Source organism: Lissotriton vulgaris, chromosome 2_1 (genome assembly GCF_964263255.1).
Source record: "Lissotriton vulgaris chromosome 2_1, aLisVul1.2, whole genome shotgun sequence".
Classification (NCBI taxonomy): domain Eukaryota; kingdom Metazoa; phylum Chordata; class Amphibia; order Caudata; family Salamandridae; genus Lissotriton; species Lissotriton vulgaris.
In genome coordinates, this window is record NC_141687.1 from 1126720290 (window position 1) to 1126732362 (window position 12073).

Here is a 12073-nt window from a genome sequence, read left to right on the forward strand (position 1 = left end):
AACCGCGTTGTAAAGGCATGCGATGTAAAAGCATGCGTTGTAGTGACACCAATCCGTGTGGCGATGAGTAAATATATTTCTCAATGATACATGTCCAACCAAGTAGAAATAGAACAGGCGGTGTATGTAACATTTGTTGTATATAAATAAGTATACATAAAACTCAGTGATTGTTTGAGTGACTGTATCGAAAACGGTATACTTGTAATAGTGATTTTATAACACACTAAGTATGAGTTACTATCTATGTGAATAAATAATGTTGTGTTTGTACAAGTGTGTAGCTTAGTAAATGTAAGTATGATTAATTGTTTGCATAAGTGAATAGGGTGTCTGCATAAGTGAATAAGATGTGTGCTGGTATGTAATGTTGATATAGGTGTATAAGTATATTTAATAGTATTCTATTGATCTTTGTTAGCATGTATGAGTGAATCTATAGGTAAGTGTTTAGATGTGTGTGTAGTTGTAGAAATCACTGAGTGGGTTTTTAGAAACTTGTATTGGTGTGTCAATGCATTCAGATATGGTACTCCGTATTTTATAATGAGTGTTGAAAGATTATGCTAGTGTATGATGAGATGTATTAGATTGTCACGTGGATGATGTCATCCGTGATGTCATTTGAGATGTCATCAGTGATGTCATCAGTGATGTCACTGACCATGTCATGAATGATGTAATATGTGACATCATCAGCAGTGGATTGCGGGCGCGCGAGTTATAGAAATTCAATGGTTTTGTACGAGTAAAATGTCTAGATAACTATAACACCCCTGAAACCTAAGGTTTTTTCAGTGGATTTCTAAGGTTTTCTAAATGCTAATTCCTAACTATAACATGTCTGAAACCTATGTTTTTTTCAGTGAATTTCAAAAGTTTTTTAAAAGCTAATTCCTAACTATATAATTTCTGAAACCTATGTTTTTTTAGTGAATTTCAAAGTGTTTTCAATGACAATTTTTAAATGTATTAATTGTTGTATTTATTTTTTGATACTGATTTACTACATTATTTAAAACTATTTATTTTTAGATATTTTATTTTTTAAATTACATTATAATTACATTATACATTACATTGCAAAATATACTTTCTCAGAATGAATTACTTTAGTTTAAATACTTTGCAAATAGGCAATAGACTTTTAAGTACAGTAGTTACAGTTGTTGCAATGGGCAACACAATTTCACACACAATGCCACATCGAGATCAATGTGAATTTCTAGTTAAATGCAATTAGTTACTTTATGGATTACTTTTCTAACCACAGGACTGTATCCTAGATTCAGTTCTTGGATATCTCCTGTAAACAGTTGAGCAAAAGTGTTTTAGTTACAGTAATGATTTGTAAGGAATAATATTGTATTTTAAAAGTTGACAGAGAATTTTTTTCACAGGGAATTACCAATATTATCCTATGAGAGGAAATTCACTTAGCAGGTAAGTCGTGTTATCATTACTTTTTCTTACTCAGTGGTGGATCCTAGATCCAGCACTGGTGCATCTCCTGTAAACAGTTGAAAGAATGCGTTTAAGTTATACAGGCGATTTTTTAGAAATATTTTTAGTTCGTGAAAATAGACAAACTTCTCTGGTGAAAACCAGACAATGGATTCCTATGGAAGGAAATACAAGTTACTGGTAAGTACTGTTAGAATTACTTTTCTGGGTCAGTGCTGGGCTAAAAGATGCAGTACTGGGTTCTCTCCTGATAACAGGTGCGTAAATCGAAATCCGTTGTTCGGATGATTTTAGGTGAATATTTTAAAGTTCCAAAGCTCCACACTTAGAAGAATTTCCAAGTGACACCAGTCAATGTTAACCTATGGAAGGAAATTCAAGTTACTGGTAAGTATGTTTAGAATTACTTTTCAGGATTAGTACTGGGCTCAAATATGCAGCACTCAGGTCTCTCCTGATAACAGGTGAGTAAATCAGAATTCATAGTACATCATGTAAGCGCCACAGAGCTGCGTAGCAGAAGGATGTAAAAATGGGCACGGCCTGCACTACCTCTCTGCAGCGCAGTGGTGCTTCCTGGAAGCACCTGGTGGGCTACTTGGCCCCCATGGTCCCTCAGATTTAAATTGGATTTTTTTCCCCAACTTAAAACGCGCCACACGGCGTGTTTGCACACATCACATCAGGCCCCGTCCCCTCCCTTCACCACAGTGTAAACACGCCCTGTCACAGTTCTAAGTTGAGAGATTAAGTCCCCTTCAATCCTAAGGGTCCTTAGGGTCAAACTAGCCCACTAGATACCTCCAGTAAGCGCCACAGAGCTGCATTGCAGAGAGGTGTAAAACAGGGAGTGGCCTCTGAACACCTGTCTGCAACACAGCTCCCTGGCGAATACTGGAGATATCTGTTGGGCTATTTGGCCCTCAGGGACCCTCAGTATTGAAAGAGAATTAATTCCCCAACTTAAAACGTGCCACGGGGCGCGTTTGCAGAGTGGTGAAGGTAGGGGGCGGGGCCTGAGGTGATATGTCTGCAAACACGCCCAGTAGCGCGTTTTAAGTTGGGGAATTAATTCCTCTTCAATCCTACAGTGCCCTGGGGGCCAAATAACCCACCAGGTACCTCCAGTATGCGCCAGGAAGCTGTGTTGCAGAGAGGTGTTTAGAGACCATGCCCCTTTTTACAACACTCCAGAAACGCAGCTCCGTGGCACTTACTGGAGACACCAGGTGGGCTAGTTGGCCCCAGGGACCCTCAGGATTGATAAGGAATTAATTCCCCATCTTAAACCGTGCCACAGGGTGTGTTTGCACACATTTGAACTCAGGCCCCGTCCCCTCCCTTCACCACTGTGCAAACGCGCCCGCTGTGCATTTTAAGTTGGAGGATTAACTCCCCTTGAATACTGAGGGTCCCTGGAGTGCAACTAGCCCACCAGCTACCTCCAGTTAGCGCCACAGAGCTGCGTTACAGAGAGGTGTAAAAAGGGGCGTGGCCTCAGAACACCTCTCCGCAACGCAGTTCCCTGGCGCATACTGGAGGTACTTGATGGGCTAGTTGGCCCCCAGGGACCCTCAAGATTGATGGGGAATTAATTCCTAAACTTAAAATACACCACAGGGCACGTTTGCACAATGGTAAAGAAAGGGGGCGGGCCTGAGATGACATGTGTGCAAACACGCCCTGTGGCGCGCTTTAAAATGGAGAATTAATTCCTCTTAAATCCTGAGGTCCCTGGGGGCCAACTAGCCCAGGAGGTACCTCCAGTATGCGTTAGGGAGCTGCGTTGCAGAGAGGTGTTCAGAGGCCATTTGAGAGCTTCCATGATAACGATAGCAAAGGTTTAACATACTATGTAATTGATGCAGTACCCCTTGATAAGCGTGGGGGCAATAGAGTTAAGGAACTGAGAAAACTTGAGTCCCGCTATATCATTGAGTTGAATTCCATGAACCCTGAAGGTTTAAATGTAGAAGAAGACCTCTACACACACTTGTAATCATCAATATGTACAAAGGTAACAGAACATGCAGTCATGAATTTGTAAATAGTTAAACATAAATCACGGGTCACATGAATTTTGGGGGGAGTCAAAGAGGGTAAACGGAATAGTAACAGCAACAGTCATGGTTGGATTCGTTGAGATATGCCCACTGGGGCTAAATCCGAAGTTACATCAATAATGAGAAGAAGTAATGCCATGCATGTGATAATTTTTATGCCGAGTAAAGATCTCCGCTATACTTGCAGGTGGTTATTTTGTATATGCATTACAGAAACCAGCTATTGCCCACTTGGGCTGTACTACCCGAAATTATTAGGAGTATGTGTGTATATAATTGTATATTTATTGTATATAAGAGTGTACATATGATATTTTTATAGAGGTCGACATATGTAGAAAGCCTTACATTCCGGCTCATAGGCTGACATTCGGGACAGCATCTGGTGGAGCTTTGTTATCATAGAGGCTCGAAGCAAAATGCATGTAAACATTGTAAATAACAGCAACAATTAAATGAATCTGACTTTGTATATTTTGCTTTGCACAAATGCATATTTTCCTCGAAAAAGTGTCAAAAGAAATTACTTTATCCGTTTAAGAACTGTAAATATACACTGTAGTCTTTCTTCACTATTCACACGGGGTTGGGACCACGTGACACGGAACTGCTATGCTTTTTATATGGTGTTCTCTGTAAAGCGCATTTGTTGGTGAGCAAGGAGTGAAAGCTATGAAACGCGTCCGACAGAAGCCTGAAATAAAAGACTTATTCTGCACCCCACAAGTCGATGTCCTTCCCGGCTGCGGAATAGCTGTTTCGAATATATATATCTATATATATATATATATATATATATATATATATATATATATATATATATATGAAATCCAACACGTTGCCGGCGGCAGCCGTCAGCCAGCATACACGTTCACAGACTCCTTAAATGATCACCGCAAGCCAGGCTTCTTTACAAAAAGATTTATTTCCAACAAATGGTGAAGGTGGCGCCAGTCATTAGACGCGTTTCGGACTTACGTCCTTGCTCACTATATATATATATTACCTACTGGCGGTCGCCAGTAGGTATATATAGTTAGGATTTTTTCACTATGGGACTTTTGAAAATTCTATGTCTAATAACTATGGCGTTTGTGGACGGAATCGGCTGAAATTTTCAGGAAACTGGTACATTTTGTTTCTGAGCAGCCCCTGAAAATTTGGGGGGTTTCGTCAAGGGGGGGCCGAGAAAAAAGGGGGGTCCCAAAATGCGTTTTAACATTGAGTTTTCCATAGGGCGTTTGGCTTCACTTTTAGCTCGAACGGCTGAATGGATTTGCACGAAACTTGGCAAAATTGTAGGGACTGTTAGCCCGATGTGCCTTTGCTGGGTCTCAATATATGTGCTCCAGTGGATTTTGAGAAATTAACGTTTTAAAAAACGGATATATCTGTAACAGCGTCCCGGATAGCGCTCCGGTTCGCGAACGTTTCGTGTAACAGAACTTTGCGTAGCGAAGCTGATTGGCTCTCCGGTGTCTGTCAACATTCTAAACAGTCCGGAGCAGCCGCCATCTTGTCTCTTGGTAGGATCGAGAGACAAGAGGAGGAGAAAAACGAAGAGGGAATTTAATGAAAGGGGGCAAGGTAGACCCTTCTTGACCCCCTAGGAATGATGTTGGGGTTATTAAAGGGTCCCGTGGGGCAAATAAAAAAATATTGATTTTTTGCGGTAGAAGCGCTTTCCGGTTCGCGAACCGGGTAGTGAACCGGGACACGAAACGGGAATTCGCCATTTTGTGTTTCCATTTAATTAAATTACAAGATGGAGGAAAAACAATGTGAGAAATGGGTATAAGGGGGTACGGGAGACGTATCCTGACCCCCTATGTTTTCTGAGGGTGGCTGAGGATGCTCATATATGTTGATACTTGTCTTACAGCGGCTGCGCGTGAGCGTTTTTTTTTTTTTGCTGCGTGACGTCTGTTAACGTTCGATTCGAAGGAAATCAGGAAGTGTTGACCGCCATTTTGACACTGCGAGTAAATATATTGTTAAAAATAATTGTTATAAATTAATCCGTATTGATAAACATTGTCTGCGCTATCTTGCTTTTTTTCCAATGGCACACTTTTGTCGTGCACGGCAGCCATTTTAGATGCCTTGACCAGACCCACTCTCTGCACGCCGCCGATCGTGACGTCTGTTAACGTTCGATTCGAAGGAAATCAGGAAGTGTTGACCGCCATTTTGACACTGCGAGTAAATATATTGTTAAAAATAATTGTTATAAATTAATTCGTATTGATAAACATTGTCTGCGCCATCTTGCTTTTTTTCCAATGCCACACTTTTGTCGTGCACGGCAGCCATTTTAGATGCCTTGAGCAGACCCACTCTCTGCACGCCGCCGATCCTCAGCATGGCTCCACACCCTCGCAAGCATCTCCCCCATGCACTGGTCACCCCCGCTCTCTGTCTTATGCATGGGCCATAAACCTCCCCGCATCTGCGCTGCTCTTCCCTGAGAATCACACCCTGTGCCCACCCGACATCTCCCTTTCACCCTATTCACTACTGCACCCTCTGACACTCCTCTTCCTCTGTGTCTGATTGTCCAGGCCGGTCCCAGGCTATCACCAGCCCTGCGGATGTAGTTTATGGCCTCAACTGTAAAGAATCACCCCTCTTCAAAGGAGTTACAGTAGATCAAGGCCCCCACCCGATGAGATCCGTCACACCACACGCGTTCCTACTATCTGATAACGATCCTGTATTGTGATTGGGGAGGGGATTCTCACTGTGAGGGTGTGTGGGACCGAGCCTGAAGCAGAAGATTCGAGGGATGCCTTTTTGTACATCAAAGTCTTCACAATTATGTGTCACATTAAAAATATATAGCACTCCAACAAAGTAGTAGGATTATAACACTTTAATAACTTATAAATATATACAACGCAACAAAAACAGTAAACACGTTAAAAAAATTTTTTTTAAACAGAAGCAATAATGGTCAGTAGCGGTCTGTTGTGCGAATAGTCTGAAGGCAGCACAACGTGCTGAGTTCTGGACGGCGCCCAGGTGATGTCCTTTACTTGCCGCACTGGTTTTGGTATCCTACAATGCTGCTCCGAAAAACGGCGTGGGGCGCCCCGGGGGGGGGGGAGGCGGCGTGAACGGGCCTCCCCAGGTGGAGGCTCGTCTGCTGTAGTGGGGCGCCCCTTTAGCGTTTCACTTGCCATTCAGCGGTTTTCCGCCCGCTTTTGCTGCACTGTGCCTCGTCAGTAGCAGTCTGTTGTGCGAATAGTCCCAAGGCAGCAGAACGCGCTGAGATCTGGACGGCACCCAGGTGATGTTCTTTACTTGCCGCACTGGTTTTGGCATCCTACAATGCTGCTCCGAAAAACGGCGTGGGGCGCCCCGGGGGGGGGGGGGGAGGCGGCGTGAACGGGCCTCCCCAGGTGGAGGCTCGTCTGCTGTAGTGGGGCACCCCTTTAGCGTTTCACTTGCCATTCAGCGTATTTCCGCCCGCTTTTGCTGCACTGTGCCTCATCCGCTATTCAGCTGTTTACCGCACGCTCTTGCGGCTACAGCGTCTCGCTCACCATCTAGTTGATTTGCGCCCACTCTTGCGGTGCAGCGATAGGCGGCTGCCACAGGACTCTTAAAATGGCGGCCGGCTCTTCGGATTTGGGCCTGGTCCACTAAAATGGCCCTGGGACACCTTGGAACTCGGACGCTTGTCTGCTAGGGCTTGGGCCCCATTCTCGAAAGCGTCCCCTCAGCCTTGAAGATTCTACAAAAGTCTTGGGAGCCCCCGACTCCCGCAGGCTTCTGGTGGGGAGCGGCTGCCATGATTGCTTGCGGAATGGCCACGACAGAGCTATGAGATGGTGGTGCTCTCATGCTGACGCCAGCTTCAGTCTGAAACATCCAGAAACACTGTAGACTATCAATTCGATGAGTTCCGGTGGAGCCCCAACGTGACCCAGTAGGGAAGAACTTGCCCTCCCCTTTTTTGAGTGATGGTTCTTGTTGCCTGTCCCCTCTGTTGTCATCTAACGGAACCTTTTTGGATTGCCGAGTGAGAAAAAAAAAGGTGGGGCTTTCATCGTTTGGGAAAAAAAATGTTTTAATCCAATGAAAAGTGTTATTTTTAGGTCATATGATCAAGCATTTCATCATTAGGAAACCAAAAGTAAAATGAACCAATGAAAAGTTTTATAAACAAGTCACATGACCTGTTATGCGGCTTTGGGCTATAAAAAGCCTACAAAATCCGTTGGCCTGTGAGGCGGCGTCAGTAGCGGACCGATGTGCGAATAGGCCGAAGGCAGCACAATGCGCCGAGATCCGGATGGCACAGAGGTGGTGTCCAGCAAGTTGCCGCACTGGTGTGGCAATCCTACAATGCTGCGCCGAAAGACGGCGTGTCCAGCTGAGTTGCGGTTAGTCTTGCTGCTACAGTACGCCGAAGGCAGCACAACGCGCCGAGATCCGGATGGCACCGAGGTGGTGTCCAGCAAGTTTCACTGGTGTGGCCATCCTACAATGCTGCGCCGAAAAACGGCGTGGGGTGCCCAGGGGAAGGGGGAGAGGCGGCGTAAACGGACCTCTTCCGCCTCCCCAGATGAAGGCACCTCATCTGCAGTGGGGCGCCTCTTAGCGTTTCACTTGCCTTCCTGCAGAGTTCTGCCCGCTCTTGCGGCACAGTGCCTCACCCTCCATCCAGCTGAGTTTCGCCCACTCTTGCGGTACAGCGTCTCGCCCGCCATCCAGCTGAGTTTCTCCCGCTCTTGCGGTACAGTGACTCGAACGCGCCGAGATCCGGATGGCACCGAGGTGGTGTCCAGCAAGTTTCACTGGTGTGGCCATCCTACAATGCTGCGCCGAAAGACAGCGTGGGGTGCCGGGGGGGGGGGGGAGGCAGCGCAAACGGGCCTCTCCCTCCTCCCCAGGTGGAGGCACCTCATCTGCAGTGGGGCGCCTCTTAGCGTTTCACTCGCCTTTCAGCTGAGTTCCGCCCGCTTTTGCGGTACAGTGACTCGCTCACCACAGGACTCTCAAAATGGTGGCCAGCTCTTTGGATTTGGGCCTGGACCACTAAAATGGCTCTAGGACACCTTGGAACTCGGACGCTTGCCTGCTAGGGCATGGGCCCCATTCACGAAACGTCCCCTCTTTTGACTGATTGTTCTTGTTGACTATTTCTTCTGTTGTCATTTAACGGAACCTTTTTGGACTGCCGAAAAGGGTTCTGGTCCGACCACTGGTTGGTGGAGACATTTTGACTATATCCTGGACCTGTCCGGCCTCGCCCAAAATGGTGCCGGTATAAATGGGACTCGTAACTCCTTGTTGTGTACTTGTTGCCCAACCTTGATATCATGAGATACGTATGCAGTTTTGAAGCACATGGCGGGCGGGGACGAGAATTGATTGAACATTTGGACATCCCTATTGATATTAAGTTCTGATGTGTTATTGATTACTGTACTATTGAAAGTTCAAATTAACGTCACCTATGGTACTTGCCCGCAAATGTATATCTAGATAATTTTATTGTAACTGGCCCTGTTGTACTTTAATTATAAAATGTACGTCCACCGATTCCGCAAATGTTAGACACCTTAGTTCTTGCATCCTAATGGGTCGCCCTTTACGTTCTTCTACAGTGTAAATGTTCCCTCATCATATACGATTCCAGTTTGCTCCGTGGCCGGCCCACGTGGTTATAGGCCCGTATTTGTATACTGACATTTTCACAAGAAAGGTTTTTAAAACAAAACATGGTAGTAGTACCTACATTGGTAAAGTTTTGAATAATAGCCACTGTTTTCGAATCAGTAAAAGGCAAGTGAAATAAAGGAGTCCAATTACATGACGGTTAAAAGGTATAATACGCAGGAACGCAGTAAAGATAAATGGTGAAGGGCTGTTGTGTTTTCTACTCCTGCAACATAAAGTGATCGATAAGAATCTGATATTCATGCCTATCAGCGACTAAGACAGCAGGCCGAGCCTCTTTTCTTTAACGGCTCCCTCATGGGACGAAGAAACGCCCTTTTCATATGACCAAGCCTTTCATCATTAGAATAACAAAAGTAAAATGAACCAATGAAAAGTTTTATGAACAAGTCACATGACCTGTTATGCTTACGTTACGCGCTGCGCACCGCGCTCTGGATCGCTTCCGGAAAGCTGCGCCTCGCGCACCGGAGCACTTCCGGGTGCGCTAACGCGGCGCGTCATATGACGCATTACCCGACAACGCAGGTCCAGAATATAGTCAAAATGTCTCCACCAACCAGCGGTCGGAACACAACCACTTTCAGTAGTCCAAAAAGTTCTGTTAAATGACAACAGAAGGGACAGGCAACAAGAACCTTCAGTCAAAGAGGGGAGGGCAAGTTCTTCTCTACCGGGTCACGTTGGGGCTCCACCGGAACTGACCGAATTGGTAGTCTACAGTGTTTCTGGATGTTTCAGATTGAAGCTGGCGTCAGCATGAGAGCACCCTGTGGCTACGTCGTGGCTATTCCGCGAGCAATCATGGCAGTCGCTCGCCACCAGAAGTCTGCGGGAGTCGGGGGCCCCGGTGACTTTTGTAGAATCTTCAAGGCTGAGGGGACGCTTTTGGGAATGGGGTCCATGCCCTAGCAATCAAGCGTTCGAGTTCCAAGGTGTCCCAGGGCCATTTTAGTGGACCAGGCCTAAATCCGAAGAGTCGGCCGCCATTTTGAGAGTCCTGTTGCAGCCGCCTATCGCTGCACCGCAAAAGTGGGCGCAATTCAAGTGGATGGTGGGCGAGACGCTGTAGCAGCAAGAGAGGGCGCAACTCAGCTGGTTGCGTGAAGCGCTGGGGTGTACCTGAAAAACCTCCACCTGGGGAGGTGGGGGAGGCTCGTTCGCGCCGCCTCTCCCTTCTAGTGCATCCCACGCCGTCTCCTGGTGCAAGAATATGAGATGGTCGGACTAGGGCACCGCAGTACATGTCTACAGGTCAAACGGATTGTGGGACAATGTTCAGAATGGAAGAGTCACCAAAAGGCAAAAAGTTCCGCTTGACCCCGGGAGCCGGCCGCCTATGTCGGGGGCGATCTCAGGCCACACCAGGGCAACAAGACTTGGGGAGGGGGTCGGAGCCAAGCGCCCCCTCCGAGTCCACGCCATCACACCGCTCCTCGGGGGCCTCCGTCAAGCGGTTCAGGGAGGCACCGCATCACATTGTTTTCCAATGCAGTAAGGTCCACAAACAGCCCCCACTTACTTTGAGAATAGTGAAGCTGCAGCAGGTGCAAATAAGCTTCAGACAGTGTTACAAGCGCTGCTCAGAACTCTCAACTTTGGCACCCAACATCCAGGACTTATGCCATTTGTGCAAGGCAGTGACATCGAAGCAACTCAGGGACCAAGGAACATACCATATCCAGAGTCCTTCCCACAGCGTCTGCCTTCCTTCTTACCTAGTTATGGTTCTTTCACTCCCACTCCAAGTTTTAGTCTGTGGATGGAAAACCATGAACCTACACTCACGTATGAAAATCTTACTATTGATGCTTGACTGAGGCCAAGGAGATCAGAGTGCATGAGTCTCATGCTCGATCGATTGAGCTAGCCGGATCAGGCAACAAAAAGGTGGTGGTGGGGGTGGCGGCATCAGCAAGGCATCCTCACACACAACTTGTCGGACATAAGCTCTGCATGTACTAGGGACGAGTCTTGGCGCATGGTGTCGTCTCCGGGCAATTTGCACAACGGTCCTCCACTCCTAGGCCGCCAGCTATGCTACCTCGACAGGAACAGTGATGGATGTTGCAGCAGGCTGCCATGTAAATAGTTATTTAATAAAACGTTTTACCCTGTTACTTTGCTGGTGTGTTGTATATATTTATAACATTTGCATAGGGTTTGTCGTTATTTTTGGCGGGGTGGGCTGCGGAGCCGAGCTGTCTTGCAGCCATCATGGTGTCGAGCTCAGTTCATCTCACTAGTTTCGTATTTCTCATGAGGGGTTGTTCCTAATGTTTCTATTTTAGCGAGGTCAAAAAGAGATCCCATTAGCGGCCTACTGATTTTGCTCGATTCCTTTTGTTTTTTTAAACGATTTTTCACTATCTGCAAAGTCTAAACAGAGTATTGCGACTCTGTGCTTGTTTGTAAATAGAGAATGAACCAAAGAGAGCCAATTCTAAAACAGTAAATGCTTGGATAACAATCAATCAAATGGAGAGGGAAGCAGGCACGACAGGTTACAACGGGGGCAAAGGCTTACGTTACCTACCTTCACTATCTGCAAAGAGAGAATACTCCTAAAAGAAAAGAGGAGGGGGGTGGAGGGGGGGGGGGGGCAGCGTTCAAAGCACATCAGCGTGCATAAATACGAAAATGTTTTTACCTACCATGTACTTGACATTTTACAGCTTTTGATATTTGCTATTAAAAAACCATTGAAATTCACTGAAAAAGCCATAGGTTATCGACCATATATAGTTAGGAATTAGCATTTACAAAACCTTGAAAATTCACTGAAAAAACCATAGGTTATAGACCATATATAGTTAGGGATTAGCATTTACAAAACCTTAATTTACTCGCACAAAACC